General features: G+C 41.3%; 1 long non-coding RNA gene and 1 pseudogene across 1 annotated transcript; one reads left to right on the top strand and one right to left on the bottom strand.

Annotated features, from left to right (window-relative positions):
- The first annotated feature begins 814 nt into the window (after nucleotides 1–814).
- On the top strand, nucleotides 815–3489 carry LOC144581561 (uncharacterized). Its single transcript, XR_013532523.1, has 2 exons — nucleotides 815–891; nucleotides 983–3489. It is a non-coding gene; the product is annotated as an uncharacterized LOC144581561 (long non-coding RNA).
- Nucleotides 3490–17962: 14473 nt separating this feature from the next.
- Nucleotides 17963–19291, bottom strand: LOC100406665 (galactocerebrosidase pseudogene; annotated as a pseudogene).
- Nucleotides 19292–21854: the final 2563 nt, after the last annotated feature.

Raw genomic sequence — 21854 nt, 5'->3', positions numbered from 1 at the left:
TTTTAAAAAAGTACCACAAAAATAAAATATATTAAAAAATTGACACAAATTTCTTGATATTAACCAATATCTAGTGTTCAAATTTCACTAGTTCCTTATACTGTCTTATCTGGACAGCATCCAGAACGATTACCTTATCTGGAAACTCTTTGTCTTCACTAGTTCCTTAAACTCTCTTATTTGGGCACCATCCAGAAAGATTTCCTTATCTGGGAACTCTTTATCTAGTGCACTTACCTCTGCTCTGGAGAACTCTTTATAAATCACAGCTCTGGGGTTGTCACCACCTCCTACAAATCCTTTGATGTCTCTCTATTACCTGCCAGATGGAGCCTGACGTCCTTGAACCTACCTTTTAGAGTCTTTCTTAATCCGCTCAACCCCTCTTTCCTGAGCTACCTTTGCCTCTGACTCACTTTCAAAGGTCAGTCTGCTTTCAGGTCACTGGCTTTCCTCCCAGGCTCTGCCTGGGCTGTTCCTTCTGCCTGGATTTCCCTTTGCTTTCTCCTCCCCTGATAACCTTGTCTTCCACTGTTCTCTTAGGACAAGACAGTCACCCCATCCGCAGGGTCTTCATGGTCTCTATGTCATTCATCACCTCACCCCAAATTACTTAAGATTTATATCACCATACAGTCTGGCTAAATGGCAGCAAAAAGTTAAACATCAGATATATAAAAGTTCTAGCAAATTGTTAGCACTTGGATAAAAGATACAGAATGTCAAAAAGCATGAGAGTAATCATTTGCTTTTCTGTTTTAATATTTGTAGCTTCTGCTTATTTTTCTGACATAACTTTCTTTGTGTTGAAACAGGATCTTACTGTCTCACCTAAGTAGGAGTGCAGCAGCACAATCTCAGCTTACAGCAGGCTTGAACTCCCAGGCTCAGGTGATCCTCCCACCTCAGCCTTATGAGTATTTGGAACTACAGGCACATGCCACCACGCCCGGTTAATTTTTGGATTTTTTTTTTTTTGTAGAGACAGGATTTCACCACATTGCCCAGGCTGGTATTGAACTCCTGGGATCAAGTGATCCTCCCACATCAGCCTCCCAAAGTGCTGGGATGACAGGTGTGAACCACCGCGACTGACCTTGAACTTTCTCATTGTGAGACAGTTTGGAAAGAACCGAACATGCAATTTAATATATTTTCTGTAATTGCAAATAACAAGAATAACATATTTTGTCATTTGTCTCGACATAATAAAAATTTTGGCATGTAATAATTTCATTTATTCCTCCTCTACCCTTTTGGATTTTAGTAGTTTTACTGAGGTATAATTGATATACAAAAACTTCACATATCTAGTGTACATAATTTGGTGAGTTTGGACATCACCAGACTCCTGTGATACGATCACCACAATCAAGGCAATAAGCATATCCATCACATCAAAGTTTCCATGGGTCCCTTTGCTTTTATCTTATTTATTTTTGTGGCAAGAATACTTAGCATGAGATCTATCCTCATCAAATGTTTAACTGTACAATGCTGTACTGTTAGCCGTTTAACTGTAACTTTGTACTCATGAGTAACAACTCTCCATGTCTCTGGCAGCCCTCCTTCTACTTTGTGCTTCTATATTTTGACTATTTTAGATGCCTTGTATAAATGAATCATCCAATGTTTGTCATTCTGTGACTAATATATATTACTTAGTATAATATCTTCAGGATCCATCCTACAATGTTGTCTCAAATCATAGGATTTCTTTCTTTTTAAGGTTGAATAATATTCCATTGTATGTATATATCACTGTTTTCTTTTTTTTAGTAGAGACATCTTTCTATGTTGCTAAGGCTCAAACTCCTGGCCTCAAGTGATCCTCCCACCTGGACTCCTAAAGTGCTGAGATTATAGGCATGAGCCACTGCACCTGGCTTTATATCACATTTTCTTTATCCACTTGTCTGTTAATGGACATTTGGGTTGTGGAGAAATTGGAGCTCTTGTGCATAGTGGTGGACGTGTAAAATGGTGCAAACACTAAGGAAAATGGTATGGGTCCCTCAAAAAATTAAAAATAGAACTACTATATAATCCAAAAATCTCAGTTTTGGCTTTATGTCTAAAAGAATTAAAATCAGTACCCTAAAGATATATATGCACTCCCATGTTCATTGAAGCTTTATTCATGATAGCCAAGACATAGTGCCATGATGCCACTCATTTTGATATATCATAACTGTTCACTTCCTTATTTGGCCCCCTATACTGTGAGTTTCTCAAAGGGAGGGGATGCATCTTACTCATTCAGTCTCCTTAGAGCCTGACCAGGGCTGAAAAACATCATGAGTGCCCACATGTATTGAAATGAATGAATGGATGGGTTAGCATTTTACCAGACCATTTTCTAGTTTGTGCGGCAGCCTTATCTTTCTGTTCCCAACAGGTCAGAATTTTTAAATCCTGAATAATGCCTGCTCCCCGGCATGCTGCCTGCTCCCTGACATGAGTCAGACAGGCCCTGGCTCACAGCAATTAATTACCTGAGATTCTGGTTTTCTCTGAAATGATCCCAGGGCAGAAGGGCAGCCTGAGGAATGCCTGGGAGACAGGAACCTCCAGCCATAACCTGGATGGACAACAGTTCCTGTGCTGGAAATACCACATTTCAGCTGGACTGACCACCATGCACCAAGAGGAACTGAGACAGATGTTAAGGGAATCAGGAATTATTACATTGGGTCAAATGCAGCTCTTGTAGTTTGTTGATGCTAAGGACTACTTGCTCAGTGTCCCACTATACTGAGATCTTTACAGATATAATGCCATCTGTCCCTCCCAAGGGCCTGGCAGAGGAGTTATCACTGTCATTTTACAGATGCAACAACTGAGGCTCCGAAAGAGCATGAAGTTGCAAAGGGAGTATATGAAGAGTGGGATTTGACCTCAGGTCCACCGAGAGCCTTTTCCAGCAGAACAGGACTTTCCATATTACAAGTTCAACTTATTCAAAGAGAATATAATTAATGGATTAATTTTACTCAGGACTAAAATAATTAAAATAAGATTAGACTAGAATAAAATAAATAGATTAGAGAATAGAGTACATAAAATATCAATAATATTTTATGAAACATCACTTCCATTTATATCTAGCTATATCCGTATCTATATCGATGTACATATATACAGGCATACCTTGGAGATATTGTAGATATGATTCCAGACCACCACATTATCTAAAGAAAGTGAGTCACACAAAGCTTTTGGCTTCACAATGCATGTAAAAGTTGTGTTTACAATATATCGTAGTCTATTAAGTCTACAATGGCATTATATGTAAAAATGTGCATATTTTAAAAGATATATGTATTGCTAAAAACTGTTAATGATCACTAGAGCCTCCAGTGACTCATAATCTTTTTGTTGGTGGAGTATGGCCTCTGTGTTGATGGTTGCTGACTGATTAGAGTGGTCGTTGCTGAAGTCTGGAGTGACTGTGGCAATTTCTTAAAATAAAACAATATGTTTGCTACATAGATTGACTCTTCCTTTAATGAAAGATTTCTCTGTAGCATGCAATGCTGCTGGATAACATTGTACTCACAAGTAGAACTTCTTTCACATTTGGAGTTAATCTCTCAAACCCTGCAGCTGATTTGTCAACTAAGTTTATGCAGTATTCTAATCCTTGGTTGTCATTTCAGTGATGTTCACAGCATCTTCACCAGCAACAGATTTCATCTCAGGAAACCACTTTCTTTGCTCAATGCTAAGAAGAAACTTCTCATTTGTTAAAGTTTTCCCGTGAGATTGCAATAATTCAGTTACATCTTCAGGCTGCACTTCTAATTCTAGTTATCTTGCTATTTCTACCACATCTGTAGTTACTTCTTCCACAAAGTCTCAAAACCCCCAAAGTCACGCATGAAAGTAGGAACCAATTTCTTTTAATCTCCTGTTGATATTTTGACCTCCTCCCATGAATCACAAATGTTCTTGATACCATGCAGACTGGTAAATTCTTTCCAGAAAGTTTTCAATTTACTTTGCCCAGATTCACTAGAGCAATCACTATCTATAGCAGCTATAGCCTTATAAAATGCCATTTAAGACTTAAAAGTCAAAATTACTACTTTATTCATGAACTATAGAATGGGGGAATGTTGCATTAGTAGGCATGACAATAACATTAATCTTTTTGTATATGTCCATCGAACTCTTAGGTGACCAGGCCCATTGTCAATAAGCAATAAGATTTTGAAAGAAATCTCTTTCTGACAGTAGGTCTCAACAGTGGATTTAAAATATTCAGAAAGCTATGCTATAAACAGATATGTTGCCATCCAGACTTTGTTGTTCCATTTACAGAATACAGGCAGATTAGATTTAGAATATTTATTAAGGGCTCTGAGAATTTCAGAATGGTAAACTAGCATTGGCTTCAACTTAAAGTTACCAGCTGCATCAGTCCCTAACCAGAGAGCTAGCCTATCCTTTGAAGCTTTGAAGCCAGGCATTGACTTTTCCTTTCTATCTATTAAATACCTACATGGCATCTTCTTTTAATAAAAGTTGTTTTGTCTGTAGCCAAAATCAGTTGTTTGGTGTTACCACCTTCAGCAATAATCTTAACTAGATCTGGATAATTTGCTCTGGTTTCTACATCAGCACTTGCAGCTTTTTCTTGTTATAGAGGTGGTTTCTTTCCTTAAACCTCATAAACCAACAACAGCAGTTGGTTCTGATTTTTTCCCAAAGCTCCTTCACCTCTCTCAGCCTTTATAGAATTTAAAAGCATTAAGGCCTTGCTCTGGAGTAGAATTTGACTTAAGGGAATATTGTGGCTGGTTTGATCTTCTATCCAGACTGGTAAAACTTTCTCCATATTGGGAATAAAGTTGTTTCATTTTCTTTTTATTTGTGTATTCACTAGAGTAGCACTTTTAATTTCCTTCCAAAACTTGTTATTCGCATTCATAACTTGGCTAACTGTTTGAATACAAGAGGCCTAGCTTTTAGCTTCTCTCAGCTTTCAACATGCCTTCCTCACTAAGCTTAATCATTTCTAAATTTTTGATTTAAAGTAAAAGATGTGAGGCTCTTCCTTCCACTTAAATGCTGAAAGTTTATTTAGGGTTATTAATTGCCCTAATTTCAATATTGTTATGTCCCAGGGAATAGAAAGGCCTGAAGAGAGGGAGATAAGTAAACAGCGGTTGATGGATCAGTCAGAACACACACTCATTTATTGATAAAGTTTGCCATCTTATATGGATGCACTTTGTGGTGTCCCAAAACAATTATAATGGTAACATCAAAGATCAGTGATCACCATAACAGATATAGTAATAATGAGAAAGTTTGAAATATTGTGAGAATTACAAAATGTGACACAGAGACACAAACCAAGCACATGCTGTTGGAAAAAATGGCAGAAACTTGCTGTACACAGGGTGGCAATGAGCCTCAACTTGTAGAAAATACACTATCTGTGAAGCTCAATAAGGTAAAGCACAATAAAATAAAGTGTTCCTGGGATGGGGACTCAAGATGGCGTGGTGAGAACAACCCAGGATTGAAGCTCTCGGTGACTGTGTGGAGAGGGTGAGTCAGGGCCGCATTTCCAACGGATCTTTGTTGCCCACAGAACGGGGAAATTCCCAGGTATAAAAGAGACACGGGAAGCCAGGCAGAGGTTTTGGCTGCTGCAGCCGGGAGCCGGTGCGGCCGGCGGCCGGTGCTATAGTGCAGCGGTGCTACACAGCCCTCCGCACAAAGCACACTGGTCCAGGTGCCCTGTTGAACTGGCAATCTGAGACTTGAGAGGGCTGAACTTGAGACTGAATGGGACTTGGACAGTGAGCCAGGCCAGGAGATTCCAGGGAAACAGCGTTTGGGGTAGTGCAGTGGGACAAACAAAATGGTAATTCCAAACGCTCCCAGTGGAGAGGGTCCCTGAGGGCACAGCTGAACCCAGGACGGTGCAGCTCCGTGGGGAGGGGCATCTGCCATTACAGAGGCAATCCACCCCTACTGAGGTACACACCCATTGCTGATGCAGCCTGTCGTTGCCAAGGCAACCCGCTACAACAGAGAGGCTCCACCACAGGGCATAGCCCATGGCAGCAGGGTGGACACCACAGCAGAATGGCAGAGCCTGCAGCAACAGGGCGAACCTCACACCAGCAGGTCGGAGCCTCAGCAGGCAAATAGTGACTAGACTGCCTCCTAGCAGGGCAGGACGGCACAACTGACACTCACAAAGAAAGCCCCAATGCCAGCCAAGACAGAGCATCTGAGAAAAAAAGGGTTTTTTTTTTATTAGTTCAGTGGCAGCAGAATTAAACGCAGCAGCCTAACAGCCCTGAATGAACAACAGAGCTCACAGCTCAGCACTTGAGCTCCTATAAAGTACAGACTGTGTCCTCAAGCAGCTCCCTGACCCCTCTATATCCAAAAGACTAGCATTTGGCAGGCATCATTCTGGGACAAAGATAGCAGAAAAAGAAACTGTCCCTCGCTGTTCTGCAGCTGCTATAGGTGCACCCCAGACAAGCAGGTCCTGGAGTGGACCTCAGCAGTCGTACAGTGGAGGGGCTAGACTGGTAGAAAGAAAACCAAGTAACAGAAATACTTCATCATCAACAATCTCGGTGTCCACTCAGAGACCCAATCAAAAAGTCAGCAGCTACACAGACGACAGGTGGATAAATCCACAAAGATGGGAAGAAACCAGCGCAAAAAGGAGGAAAACACCCGAAACCAGAACACCTCGCCTACTACATGGGACCACAATTCCTCACCAGCAAGGGAACGAAGCTGGACGGAGAATGACTGTGACAAAATGACGGAATTAGACTTCAGAAGGTGGATAATGAGAAACTTTTGTGAGCTAAAAGAACATGTTCTAAATCAATGCAAAGAAACTAAGAACCTTGAAAAAAGATTTGAAAAAAGATTCGAGAAAATAATAACAAGAATGGATACCTTAGGAATATGAATGAATTGAAGGAGCTGAAATACACAATACAAGAACTTTGCAAAGCATGCACAAGTTTCAACAGCCGAATTGACGAGGCAGAAGAAAGAATAACAGAAGTCGAAGATCAACTCAATGAAATAAAACGAGAAACCAAGATCAGAGAAAAAAGCACAAAAAGGAATGAACAAAGTCTCCAAGAAATGTGGGACTATGTGAAGAGACCTAACCTACGTTTGATAGGTGTACCAGAATATGACGAAGAGAATGAATCCAAGCTGGAAAATACTCTTCAGGACATTATCCAGGAAAATTTCTCCAACCTAGCAAGATAGGCCAACACTCAAATGCAGGAAATACAGAGAACACCACAAAGATATTCCACAAAAAGAGCAACCCCAAGGCACATAATCGTCATATTCAACAAGGTTGAAATAAAAGAGAATATACTAAGGGCACCCAGAAAGAAAGGTCGGGTCACCCACAAAGAAAAGCCCGTCAGACTCACAGCAGATCTCTCGGCAGAAACCCTACAAGCCAGAAGAGAGTGGGGGCCAATATTCAACATCCTTAAAGAAAAGAACTTTCAAACCAGAATTTCATATCCAGCCAAACTGAGCTTCATAGGTGAAGGAAAAATAAAATCCTCTGCGAACAAGCAAGTACTCAGAGATTTTCTCACCACCAGGCCTGCTTTACAAGAGCTCCTGAAACAGGCACTACACATAGAAAGGAACAACCAGTACCAGCAATTCCAAAATCACACTAAATGCTAAAGAGCATCAACATAATGAAGAATCTACAACAACTAACGGGCAAAACAGCCAGCTAGCATCAAAATGGCGGTATCAAATTCACACATAACAATATGAACCCTAAATGTAAATGGACTAAATGCACCAATCAAAAGACACAGACTGGCAAATTGGATAAGAAGCCAAAACCCATCAGGGTGCTGTATCGAGGAAACCCATCTCACAGGCAAGGATACACAAAGGCTCAAAATAAAGGGATGGAGGAAGATTTACCAAGCAAATGGAGGGCAAAAAAAAGCAGGAGTTGCAATTCACATCTCTGATAAAATAGACTTTAAAACAACAAAGACCAAAAGAGACGAAGAAGGCCATTACATAATGGTAAAAGGATTGATACAACAAGAAGAGCTAACGATCCTAAACATATATGGACCCAATACAGGAGCACCCAGATGCATAAGGCAAGTTCTTAATGACTTACAAAGAGACTTAGACTCCCACACAATAATAGTAGGAGGCTTTAACACTCCACTGTCAATATTAGACAGATCAACCAGACAGAAAATCAACAAGGATATCTAGGGTTTGAACTCAGACCTGGAGCAAGCAAACCTGATAGATATTTACAGAACTCTCCACCCCAAATCCACAGAAGATACATTCTTCTCAGCACCACATCACACCTACTCTAAAATTGACCACATAACTGGAAGTAAAGCACTCCTCAGCAAATGCAAAACAACTGAAATCATAACAAACAGTCTCTCAGACCATAGTGCAATCAAGTTAGAACTCAGAATTCAGAAACAAACCCAGAACCGCACAGCTTCATGGAAACTGAACAACTGGCTCTTGAATGTTGACTGGATAAACAATGAAATAAAGGCGGAAATAAAGAAGTTTTTCGAAACCAATGAGAACGAAGACACAACATGCCAGAATCCCTGGGACACATTTAAAGCAGTCTCTAGAGGAAGATATATAGCAATAAGTGCCCATATGAGGAGAATAGAGAGATCCAAAATAGACACCCTATCGACAAAATTGAATGAGCTAGAGGAGCAAGACCAAAAAAAACTCAAAACCCAGCAGAAGACAAGAAATAACTAAGATCAGAGCTGAACTGAAAAAGATTGAGACACAAAAAAACCTTCAAAAAATCAATAAATCCAAGAGATGCTTTTTTGAAAAGATCAACAAAATAGACCACAAGCAAGATTGATAAAAAAGAAAAGAGAGAACAACCAAATAGATGCAATAAAAAATGATAAAGGGGAAATCACCACAGATTCCACAGAAATTCAAACCATCATCAGAGAATATTACAAACAACTCTATGCACATAAACTGGTAAACCTGGAAGAAATGGATAAATTCCTGGACTCCTGTGTCCTCCCAAGCCTAAACCAGGAGGAAGCTGAAACTATGAATAGACCAATAACAAGGTCTGAAGTCGAGGCAGCAATTAAGAGCCTACCACACAAAAAAAGCCCAGGTCCAGATGGGTTCACAGCTGAATTCTACCAGACACACAAAGAAAAGCTGGTACCATTCCTTCTGAAACTATTCCAAATAATCCAAAAAGAGGGAATTCTTCCCAAATTATTCTATGAGACCAATATCATCCTGATACCAAAACCCGGCAGAGACCCAACAACAGAAGAAAACTTCAGGCCAATATCCATGATGAACATAGATGCAAAAATCTTCAATAAAATATTGGCAAGCCGATTGCAACAGCAAATCAAAAAACTTATCCATCATGATCAAGTAGGATTCATCCCGGGGATGCAAGGCTGGTTCAACATACGCAAGTCTATCAATGTAATTCACCACATAAACAGAACCAAAAAACAAAAACCACATGATTATCTCAATTGATGCAGAGAAGGCATTTGACAAAATTCAACAGCCCTTTATGCTAAAAACCCTCAATAAACTCGGTATCGATGGAATGTATCTCAAAGTAATAAAAGCTATTTATGACAAACCAACAGCCAATATCATACTAAATGGGCAAAAACTGGAAGCATTCCCTTTGAAATCCGGCACTAGACAAGGATGCGCTCTTTCACCACTCCTATTCAATATAGTACTGGAAGTTCTAGCCAGAGCAATCAGGCAAGGAAAAGAAATAAAGGGCATTCAAATAGGAAAGGTGGAAGCCAAATTGTCTCTATTTGCAGACGGCATGATCGTATACCTAGAAGACCCCATCGCCTCAGCCCAAAAACTCCTGAAACTGATAAGCAACTTCAGCAAAGTCTCAGGATATAAAATCAATGTGCAAAAATCACAAGCATTTGTCTACACCAATAACAGACTTAAAGAAAGCCAAATCAAGAATGAACTGCCATTCACAGTTGCTACAAAAAGAATAAAATACCTAGGAATACAACTCACAAGGAACGTAAGGGACCTCTTCAAGGAAAACTACAAACCACTGCTCAACGAAATCAGAGAGGACACAAACAGATGGAGAAACATTCCATGTTCATGGTTAGGAAGAATCAATATCGTGAAAATGGCTATACTGCCCAAAGTAATTTACAGAATCAATGCTATCCCCATCAAGCTACCATTGACTTTCTTCACAGAACTGGAAAAAACCACCATGAACTTCATATGGAACCAAAAGAGAGCCCGCATAGCCAAGTCAATTCTAAGCAAAAAGAACACAGCGGGGGGCACCACACTACCAGATTTCAAACTATACTACAAGGCTACAGTAATCAAAACAGCATGGTACTGGTACCAAAACAGACATATAGACCAATGGCACAAAATAGAGGCATCGGAGGTAACACAACATATCTACAACCATACAATCTTTGATAAACCTGACAAAAACAAGCAATGGGGCAAGGATTCCCTGTTCAACAAATGGTGTTGGGAAAACTGGCTAGCCATGTGCAGAAAGCACATCAATTACTTACTGCTCATAGTTTAATCTTTGATGTAGGTGTCTGCAAATCCAATACATTTTCTGTCATTATTTTCAGTTTGACTTGATTAGCTTTGATTTTATCCCCTCCCCTCCCCTCCCGTTCCCTCCTCTCCCCTTCCCTCCCCTTCCCACCCTTCTCATTCCATTCATGTGAAATACCCTCAATTTCTTTTTTTTTTTTTTTTTTAATTTTTTATTGGATTATAGGTTTTGGGGTACATGAGCAGAGCATGCAAGACAGTTGCGTAGGTACACACATGGCAGTGTGCTTTGCTTTTCTTCTCCCCTTCACCCACATTTGGCATTTCTCCCCAGGCTATCCCTCCCCCCCTCCCCCTCCCACTGGCCCTCCCCTTTTCCCCCCAATAGACCCCAGTGTTTAGTACTCCCCTTTCTGTGTCCATGTGTTCTCATTTTTCATCACCCACCTATGAGTGAGAATATGCGGTGTTTCATTTTCTGTTCTTGTGTCAGTTTGCTGAGGATGATGTTTTCCAGATTCATCCATGTCCCTACAAACGACACGAACTCATCATTTCTGATTGCTGCATAATATTCCATGGTGTATATGTGCCACATTTTTCCAATCCAGTCTATTATCAATGGGCATTTGGGTTGATTCCAGGTCTTTGCTGTTTAGTGCTGCAATGTACATTCGTGTACATGTGTCCTTATAGTAGAACGATTTATAGTCTTTTGGATATATACCCAGTAATGGGATTGCTGGGTCAAATGGAATTTCTATTTCTAAGGCCTTGAGGAATCGCCACACTGTCTTCCACAATGGTTCAACTAATTTACACTCCCACCAACAGTGTAGAAGTGTTCCTTTTTCTCCACATCCTCTCCAGCATCCGTTGTCTCCATATTTTTTAATGATCGCCATTCTAACTGGCGTGAGATGGTATCTCAATGTGGTTTTGATTTGCATCTCTCTGATGACCAGTGACGATGAGCATTTTTTCATATGATTGTTGGCCTCATATATGTCTTCTTTCGTAAAGTATCTGTTCATATCCTTTGCCCACTTTTGAATGGGCTTGTTTGTTTTTTTCCTGTAAATCTGCTTGAGTTGTTTGTAAATTCTGGATATCAGCCCTTTGTCAGATGGGTAGACTGCAAAAATTTTTTCCCATTCTGTTGGTTGCCGATCCACTCTAGTGACTGTTTCTTTTGCCGTGCAGAAGCTGTGGAGTTTCATTAGGTCCCATTTGTCTATTTTGGCTTTTGTTGCCAATGCTCTTGGTGTTTTGTTCATGAAGTCCTTGCCTACTCCTATGTCCTGGATAGTTTTGCCTAGATTTCCTTCTAGGGTTTTTATGGTGCCAGGTCTTATGTTTAAGTCTTTAATCCATCTGGAGTTAATTTTAGTGTACGGTGTCAGGAAGGGGTCCAGTTTCTGCTTTCTGCACATGGCTAGCCAGTTTTCCCAACACCATTTGTTGAACATGGAATCCTTGCCCCATTGCTTGTTTTTGTCAGGTTTATCAAAGATTGTATAGTTGTATGTATGTTGTGTTGCCTCCGGTGCCTCTGTTTTGTTCCATTGGTCTATATGTCTGTTTTGGTACCAGTACCATGCTGTTTTGATTACTGTAGCCTTGTAGTATAGTTTGAAATCCGGTAGTGTGATGCCCCCCGCTGTGTTCTTTTTGCTTAGAATTGACTTGGCTATGCGGGCTCTCTTTTGGTTCCATATGAAGTTCATGGTGGTTTTTTCCAGTTCTGTGAAGAAAGTCAATGGTAGCTTGATGGGGATAGCGTTGATTCTGTAAATTACTTTGGGCAGTATAGCCATTTTCACAATATTAATTCTTCCTAACCATGAACATCTAATGTTTCTCCATCTGTTTGTGTCCTCTCTGATTTCGTTGAGCAGTGGTTTGTAGTTCTCCTTGAAGAGGTCCCTTACGTTCCTTGTGAGTTGTATTCCAAGGTATTTTATTCTTTTTGTAGCAATTGCGAATGGCAGTTCGCTCTTGATTTGGCTTTCTTTAAGTCTGTTATTGGTGTAGACGAATGCTTGTGATTTTTGCACATTGATTTTATATCCTGAGACTTTGCTGAAGTTGTTTATCAGTTTCAGGAGTTTTTGGGCTGAGGCGATGGGGTCTTCTAGGTATACTATCATGTCGTCTGCAAATAGAGACAATTTGGCTTCCACCTTTCCTATTTGAATACCCTTTATTTCTTTTTCTTGCCTGATTGCTCTGGCTAGAACTTCCAGTACTATATTGAATAGGAGTGGTGAGAGAGGGCATCCTTGTCTAGTACCAGATTTCAAAGGGAATGCTTCCAGTTTTTGCCCATTCAGTATGATATTGGCTGTTGGTTTGTCATAAATAGCTTTTATTACTTTGAGATACTTTCCATCGATACCGAGCTTATTGAGGGTTTTTAGCATAAAGGGCTGTTGAATTTTGTCAAATGCCTTTTCTGCGTCAATGGAGATAATCATGTGGTTTTTGTTTTTGGTTCTGTTTATGTGGTGAATTACATTGATAGACTTGCGTATGTTGAACCAGCCTTGCATCCCTGGGATGAATCCTACTTGATCATGATGAATAAGTTTTTTGATTTGCTGTTGCAATCGGCTTGCCAATATTTTATTGAAGATTTTTGCATCTATGTTCATCATGGATATTGGCCTGAAGTTTTCTTTTCTCGTTGGGTCTCTGCCGGGTTTTGGCATCAGGATGATGTTGGTCTCATAAAATGATTTGGGAAGGATTCCCTCTTTTTGGATTGTTTGAAATAGTTTTAGAAGGAATGGTACCAGCTCCTCCTTGTGTGTCTGGTAGAATTCGGCTGTGAACCCATCTTGACCTGGGCTTCTTTTGTGAGGTAGGCTCTTAATTGCTGCCTCAACTTCAGACCTTGTTATTGGTCTATTCATAGTTTCAGCTTCCTCCTGGTTTAGGCTTGGGAGGACACAGGAGTCCAGGAATTTATCCATTTCTTCCAGGTTTACTAGTTTATGTGCATAGAGTTGTTTGTAATATTCTCTGATGATGGTTTGAATTTCTGTGGAATCTGTGGTGATTTCCCCTTTATCATTTTTTATTGCATCTATTTGGTTGTTCTCTCTTTTCTTTTTAATCAATCTGGCTAGTGGTCTGTCTATTTTGTTGATCTTTTCAAAAAACCAGCTCTTGGATTTATTGATTTTTTGAAGGGTTTTTCGTGTCTCAATCTCCTTCAGCTCAGCTCTGATCTTAGTAATTTCTTGTCTTCTGCTGGGTTTTGAGTTTTTTTGATCTTGCTCCTCTAGCTCTTTCAATTTTGACGATAGGGTGTCAATTTTGGATCTCTCCATTCTCCTCATATGGACACTTATTGCTATATACTTTCCTCTAGAGACTGCTTTAAATGTGTCCCAGAGGTTCTGGCACGTTGTGTCTTCGTTCTCATTGGTTTCGAAGAACTTCTTTATTTCTGCCTTCATTTCGTTGTTTACCCAGTCAACATTCAAGAGCCAGTTGTTCAGTTTCCATGAAGCTGTGCGGTTCTGGGTCGGTTTCTGAATTCTGAGTTCTAACTTGATTGCACTATGGTCTGAGAGGCTGTTTGTTATGATTTCAGTTGTTTTGCATTTTTTGAGCAGTGCTTTACTTCCAATTATGTGGTCAATTTTAGAGTAGGTGTGATGTGGTAATACCCTCAATTTCATCCCACTTAGATTAGCAAAACTTGAGTGCCTATTGTGGGTTGCACATTTACTAGCCACGGTTTACAATCTCAAATTTATTTTCTTTGTCCAAACTCAAATTTATTTCCCTTGAGCTTCCAGAAGAAGACAGTACATTTCATTATTCTGGCATGTGCTTTTCTGTGGACGTTTTTGTAATCTGAAGTTCAGCATGAAGTTGGAACACTGAATTTAGGGACAGACAGTTTGAATTCCAGAGCTGATGCCTGGAAAGTGCTGAGGGCAGTACCTGGCACAGAAGAAGCACTCACTCCATTGTAGCCAAACAACAACTTTACTCTTACTGTCTATAGTTAGCAGACTGAGTTACGGTTGATGTCCTGAAAGTTTTCAGTCTCGAGGGAGAGTCATTCATGGCTGTAGCAGGAAACTCTTGAGTAGGATGATGCGGGGACACTGGTGTAAACCTACATCTGGAGAGGGGCATATTTTGAGTGTTCGCTGGGGGTTCCTCTGTTCATAAAGATCTATTAGGCATCTTGGGAGAAAAAGAACAAAGGGCCTTTTTTTTCTTTTTATATGAAGTTTTGCTGCTCTTGTTGCCCAAGCTGGACTGCAATGGTGCTATCCCAGCTGACTGCAACTTCCACCTCTCAGGTTCAAGTGATTCTCCTGCTTCAGCCTCCTGAGTAGCTGGGATTACAGGTACGCATCACCGTGCCTGGCTAATTTTTTATTTTTAGTAGATATGGGGTTTCACCACGTTGGTCAAGCTGGTCTTGAACTCTCGACCTAAGGTGATCTACCCACCCCAGCCTCCCAAAGTACTGGGATTACAGGCATGAGCCACCGCACCCAGCTGGCCAAGGGCTTTAAGATTAAAAATCAAGAAAAAAAGGCCGGGCGCAGTGGCTCAAGCCTGTAATCCCAGCACTTTGGGAGGCCAAGGTGGGTGGATCACGAGGTCAACAGATCGAGACTATCCTGGTCAACATGGTGAAACCCCGTCTCTACTCAAAATACAAAAAATTAGGTGGGCATGGTGGCGCGTGCCTGTAATCCTGGCTACTTGGGAGGCTGAGGCAGGAGAATTGCCTGAACCCAGGAGGTGGAGGTTGCAGTGAGCCGAGATTGCACCATTGCGCTCCAGCCTGGGTAACAAGAGTGAAACTCCATCTCAAAAAAAAAAAAAATCAAGTTCTGTTCTATGAAATTTTCTACTACAATTAAGAGTATTAACGAAAGGGTGGTAACTGTGGACATTCTTGAACCCAGAATAACATGCTACAAATAAGATGAGCTGGGCAGTATCACAGCATAAAGTATCCATGGACCACTGGTTCATTGAAGGAAACCATTGTGTCAATCTTGGGGTTCAATATAGCATAGCTGGTAAGAGCATAAATGCTGTGGCTTCAAATCTTGGCTCCACTACTTACAACCTGTGAGAAATCAGGCAAGTTACCTGTCCTCTTTGGGCTGTAGTGTTTCTTACCTGTAAAAGACAGTTTTCAATTAGCACCAACTGTCGTTGGTGGGAGTAATAAATTATTATTTATAAGTCTCTTAAAACACCACCTGGCATGTGATTAATGCTCACTAGAAAACAACTGCTGTTGTTATTAATACTACTTTTTAATCATAATTCTTTTAGTGGCAACCTATGCAAATAGGCTTTAGCAAAAGAAAAAAAAAAGAGGAATTTGCTGCCTCACATAACTAAAAGCTCTAGAATAGAGCTGACATCATAACTCGGAAACATCACCAGAATTCTTCTCCAGAGTTCAGTCTTGTTCTCCTCTGTGGTGGGGTATGACTATGTAGCTTTCCCATGTGGTGGCAAAGATGGGAGCCAGCAGCTATAAGCTTCCACACTACCAGCTAAACCCCAATGGAAAGAGAAAGCTTATGTTCCAAGAAGTCCAGCAAAAGTCCCAGGAAAGATCTTCACTGGCCCAGCACAGGCCATGTTCCTACTTTTGAACCAATCACTATTTCTAGGGCCTGGAGTCAGCCCCACCTGAACCACATGCACACAGAGAGGAAAACAGAATGGGGTGACCAGAGAAGGAGGCAGACTGGATATAGGGCAGGCAGGACAATAACTGCTCCCCTGCAGAGCCTGGCTGTGGAATCGGCACTGATTCATGCAAACAGCATCCAAACCAGCCTGGAACTTCTCTTTATTCCCATGGCTGCTTTCACCCTCTGTGTCTTTGCTCATGCTGTTCCTTTAACCCACTCCTTTTCTTTTTAACTCTTTTTAAACAACCATAGTTACCTACCCCAAATATGTATACTTGTCCCAAAGCTACAGATTCCACAAACACCACATTACTCTGAAAGCCATTCTTGACTTTGCCAGGTAGAACTACTTCCTCTTCTTTTACTATCAGATATCTCTCTCTAGATTTTGCCGTGCATGAACTATGTACTATTCTCTCCACCATCCTCTTTTCTCTTTTCTGAGGATATAAATGCTCAGAAAGTTTAAGGTCAAGGTCACACAGCTGGTACTTGCTGCAGCCCAAGTTCATATGTGTCTTCAGAGAACACTTAAGGCCCTTGAGCCTTGCATATTTAATATATTATTTGACAATTCTGATATAGAGCCTGAAGGCTAAGGAGGTTATATATCAATAGCCCTGTTCAGAGCCAGAGCAGCTGAACCTGAAGTGGAGTATCGGCTTGGCCACTTGCTGATGGGGCCATCCAGGAAAACTTGTATCCTCTCTCTGGGCCTCAGTCTCTCCCGCCTCTCCTGAAGGGGGCAGTTGGGTATCATGGCCTCTAAAGCCTCTTCCAGCTGTAATTTTTCTGAATCCAGGCTCTTATACAGAGACATGTGACTGATGAGGGGTAGATTCAGCCTAGAGACCGAGTTTTCAATTCTAAGCACTCACTTTATCTTTTCCCCACCATAGTGAGCTTCTTTATGCACTTTCTCCCTTGTTCATTTTATTCTAGTTTTCTAACTGCCTACAAATTTGAAAGAGAAAAATGACTGTAAGAATCTGGCTAAGGAAAATAATAGAATTCAACCCAAAGTCACTAAGATAAAAACATTCATATATTTCCTTTTTTTCCCACAATTTAAAACTTTCTTTAATTCAAAGAGTACCATTAAGGAAACGAAAGACAACCCATACAATGGTTAAACATCTGCAAATTATATTTCTGATAAGAAATTTTTGTACAGAATAGAAAACACTTAAGACTCAGTAATAAAAACACAAATATCCCAATTTAAAAATGGGCAGATTTAAACAGACATTTCCCCAAAGATGGTATACTACTGGCCAGTAAGCACAACAAAAGATCCCCACATCATTAGTCTCTAGGAAAATGCAAATAAAACTACAATAACGTGGCGTTTCACATCCACTAGGATGGCTATAATCAAAAGCACCGACAATAAGAACTGTTGGGGAGGACGTGGAGGATTGTAAGCTTCATAAACTACTGTGGCAATGTGAAATGTGCAATAACTTTGGAAAACAATTTGGTTGTTCCTCAACATTTTAAACACAGAGTTACCATGTGACCCAGCAATTCCACTCCTACATATATATACAAGTGAAGTGAAAACACGTCCACAGAAAAATTTGTTCATGTATGCTAAGCCATACCATTATTCATAACAGCCATGACAGGGCTCAAGACACACTACCCCCAAATATTTTAAAGTGAAGAAGTCTGAGAAAAATGCAGAAGTAGAAAGGTTACTCTCTGACCTTCTCCTTTCTCCTCTGAAGCAGGTCATAAGACCCTCATTCAACAGGTGCTCTCCTTATATCCTTTATCTCTGAAGACAGTTTCATGGTTTCAATGATGATGGTGAGGTTCCCTAAGCCATCAGTTAGAGCTACATAGCTTCCTCCTTTCTCTAAATGGCCAACTGTCTTCAGGTTATACCAACCAGGTTGAGTAAACTGAGTGGTATGAACTGACACCCAGATAGGAGATTCTACCACGTAGTGCCCACTCCATGGCTGCTGGGCTGTCATCAACCCACATCTCCCGTAAGGCAACTGTTCATAGTAATTAGCCACTAAATTCCATGCGATTGTGGAAGTCATATAGCCATTGATATAATTCTGATTTAAAATCCGACCCCAGAAGCCTGCACTCGTGTCACTATTTAAAGTGCTAAAGTCTTTAGAAGACCAAAGCTTCTTTCCAGTTAATTTTGCATCTTTTACTGTATGGGTTCCAGGATAATGAGCCCCTATAACATCAATCACCTTTAAGAGTTTGGCATCAAGCAGCATGGAAGCAGAAATGGACTCCCAGAGACGATCACTTGCTATGATTTTCACTTGCTGGAGACTTTGATAGTTCAGCATTTTTCTTAACATCTTAATATAATTGACATTATATGACCTCTCATTCCAAATTCCAATATAATCAATATCCAAGTCATGATAACGCTTGGCACCCACAATCCAGGTTACAACATAATAAGCAGTCAGCTGAAGACTGACATAAGGCCAGTTGAAACCTTTTCCCAGCCATCCAGGGAATGACCATGGCAACCCAATGAGTGTAATATTAGGATTCCTCTTCTTAGCTTCCTTCATTAACCACCACTCATATCCCCACTAGAGGAGAAATAATTCTCATCTAGTGCATAGTGCATGTGGGAGGGCTCAGTGCCATCTGTTGTCTGCCCATCACCACCTATTTCCACTTTTAGAATATGCAAAGAGGCACCAAAATTCAGCTTAAAGAGATAATCCGATATTTAAGAACAATAAGGCTCTGGGAAATTAACCAGAAGTCGGGAGGTTGCCCTGCCGCCGCTGACCCCGCCGATACCATCAAACTCCCGGCCCAGCCTGTCGGAGTCGTGGAGCACATATGTGCCGCTGGGTGCCAGCAGTGCGCACAGCAGCAGCAGCACCGCGGGGTGGCCTGCCGAGCCCACGGCAGCCGTCATGGCTTTCACTTGGCATTGCTGGGAAGCCGGGAGCAGCATCTCAGCCATTGTGTCAGTCACATGACTCTTTGAGACAGAGTCTTGCTCTGCCACCCAGGCTGGAGTGAGTGGTGTCATCTCTGCTCACTGCAACTTCCACCTCCAGGGTTCAAGTGATTCTCCAGCCTCACCCTCCTGAGTTGCTGGGATTACAGGCACATGCCACCACACCCGGCTAATTTTTGTATTTAGTAGAAACGGGGTTTCACCATGGTGGTCAGGCTGGCCTCAAACTCCTGACCTCGTGATCTGCCTGCCTTGGCTTCCCAAAGTGCTGGGATTACAGGTGTGAGCCACCGTGCCCAGCCAAAATCTGTTTCTTTATGAAATTAGGAATGGCTTGGACTTGGGTATTAAAGAAGCCACACACACACACAATTGGCTTTGAAAGTTTATATTCTCAGTGTTGTTGTCCAGATGCCTTAGCGGATTCACAATTAGTTCTTCCTTTTTTATTAGGCTGGTGCAAAAGTAATTGTGGTTTTCACCATTGAAAATAATGGTCTCTGTGTTTGGAATTCTCTTTGCCTCAATTTCTTGTCTCTGGTGATAAGAATGTTTCTTCCCCCTGGTATAAAAATGGCATCTTTCATATGGGAATTTCATCTTCTGCTTTCATGGAGAAAGGAGGAAGCCACAATGCCCTTTTTGCACCTTCTGCTTTTTTAAATGTCTTTAGTTCAAAATAACTCTTATGCCAAAGTAGCATATTTTGGGGTGGCACATTCTGTTACCCTGCAGCTCCTGATGCTTCTCACACAAATCACAGACAAGAGAGCTTCCCTTAATGAGCCCCGTAAACCTCCTGTGATCTCTACCTGACCCCTCACCCCCATCAGCATGCACAACCTGCCTTTGGGTGGCCTCTTTTCCAAGGCTTCTATCACCATCTCTCTGCAATTCAGTTGCTACCTCCAGCCCCTACCTCCTCTGTGGCCTGGGAATGGCCATGTAGAGGGCCCAGGTTCCCCAGGTTCCACTGTTGAGAAGGCTCCATTACCTCCCTCCTTCTGGGCTGCCTGACCAGGAAACTGGACATAACTGTAAGTGTTTTTCTTTCCCTGTTTTTCTATAGCTAGTCATTCAATAAGAACTGTCAATTCTATTTCTTATATGCCTCCCACAGCCATCTCTGCCTCTCCACCTCCACCACCAAGGCCTAGTTCTGGCCTTATTATTTCTGAAATGGACATCCTAGCTATCACCAAACTTTGCTGAATGCCGTCTTCCTTATGGAAATTCATCCTTATGATATTTCTAAATGCCAGACAGATCCTGTTCTCCTCTGGATAGAAATGTCAATGACCCTCCAGTGCTCGTAGCCTGATACATGTGGTTCTGTGTGTCAACCACTCTCTTTAATCGGCTTACTCAGTTCATCCAACTGGCCTTGACCTACCTGCCCTCCTTCTTCTACAGTCTAAATTCTACAAACACATAGACACACACAGGAAAACACACATATGCGCACGCACACACACACGGGATTCTAACCACTTTGGATTCTTGGTTTCTCAAACTCACTGTGAAATCTCCAGCCTCCCTGGCCTTGCCTACACTGGGTCCTTTGCCTGGAGCTCTCTACCCTCACTTGCTGGACCTGGCAGCTCAAGTTGCCTTTTTACCTTCTTTGAGGTAGTCAGAAGATACATGTCATCAGAATTCTGCAGCAATTTTGTCTGTAGCATGTAGCTAAATTTGATATCTACATAAAACATGAAGAAAAAACAAACAAGCTGAATAATTAGAATAAATTATGAATCTTCAAGTACAGTCTTAAATTTACTTGTCAAAATAAAGCATAAAGTTCTTGTGCTAGATTTTTTGTGGCAGAAAGTTAGCCTCCAACTAATTTGCAGCAAAGTGATTATTTATATATGATAACTTGAGGAGAAACAAATTAATCTTCGATTTTTCTTTTGTCAGTTTTCAGAGTCAGTGGTGAAAATATCTGCACATTCCTGGGCTTTTATCAGCTTCTTAAAAACCAAATACCTTGCATAAGATGCTGGAAAATGGCTACTTTTCATAGACTGCTGGTAAGAGTATAATTTGGAGCAACCTCTCTAGCAAGCAATTTTCACAGTAGTTCTATCAAGGGAGTATTATCCTTTTAACAATTTACAAAACGGGAGACAGACTCAGAATAAAGAATTTCTCCAAGTTGCACAGGTGGCAAATGAAAGAGCTGAGATTTGATCCAGAGTTTGGTGGGTCCTAGAGCCCCTGCTACAACCCTGCACTGCTACTCGGGGTGATGACAAGCTCTTACTCTTTTCAGTCACCACCCGTGGAGCCTAGGGCCTGTGGAAGTTGGAGACAGGGCTTGGGGAGGGCTCAGCACTGACCAATGGCCCAGTAAGAATAGAGTTACTGGCTTCTGAGACTCACTCTGTGCAAGCTTGAGAAAGTGACTGCACCTTTCTGAACCTCTGTTTCCTCATCTCTTAGGAGGTTGATGATCCTCTCTTCTTTGCTTGGTGACCAGATGATTACATGGACTGTGGATATCAGTGACCTCTGAAGCCTGCAGAGTGCTGCTCTGATGGCGGTGGTTGTTAGTTCTCTGAGGCCTGGCAAATGCTTTCTGC

This window comes from Callithrix jacchus, chromosome 2, assembly GCF_049354715.1.
Source record: "Callithrix jacchus isolate 240 chromosome 2, calJac240_pri, whole genome shotgun sequence".
Classification (NCBI taxonomy): Eukaryota; Metazoa; Chordata; class Mammalia; order Primates; family Cebidae; genus Callithrix; species Callithrix jacchus.
The sequence above is the reverse complement of the archived record's forward strand: the minus strand, read 5'-3'. Positions and strand labels throughout refer to the sequence as shown.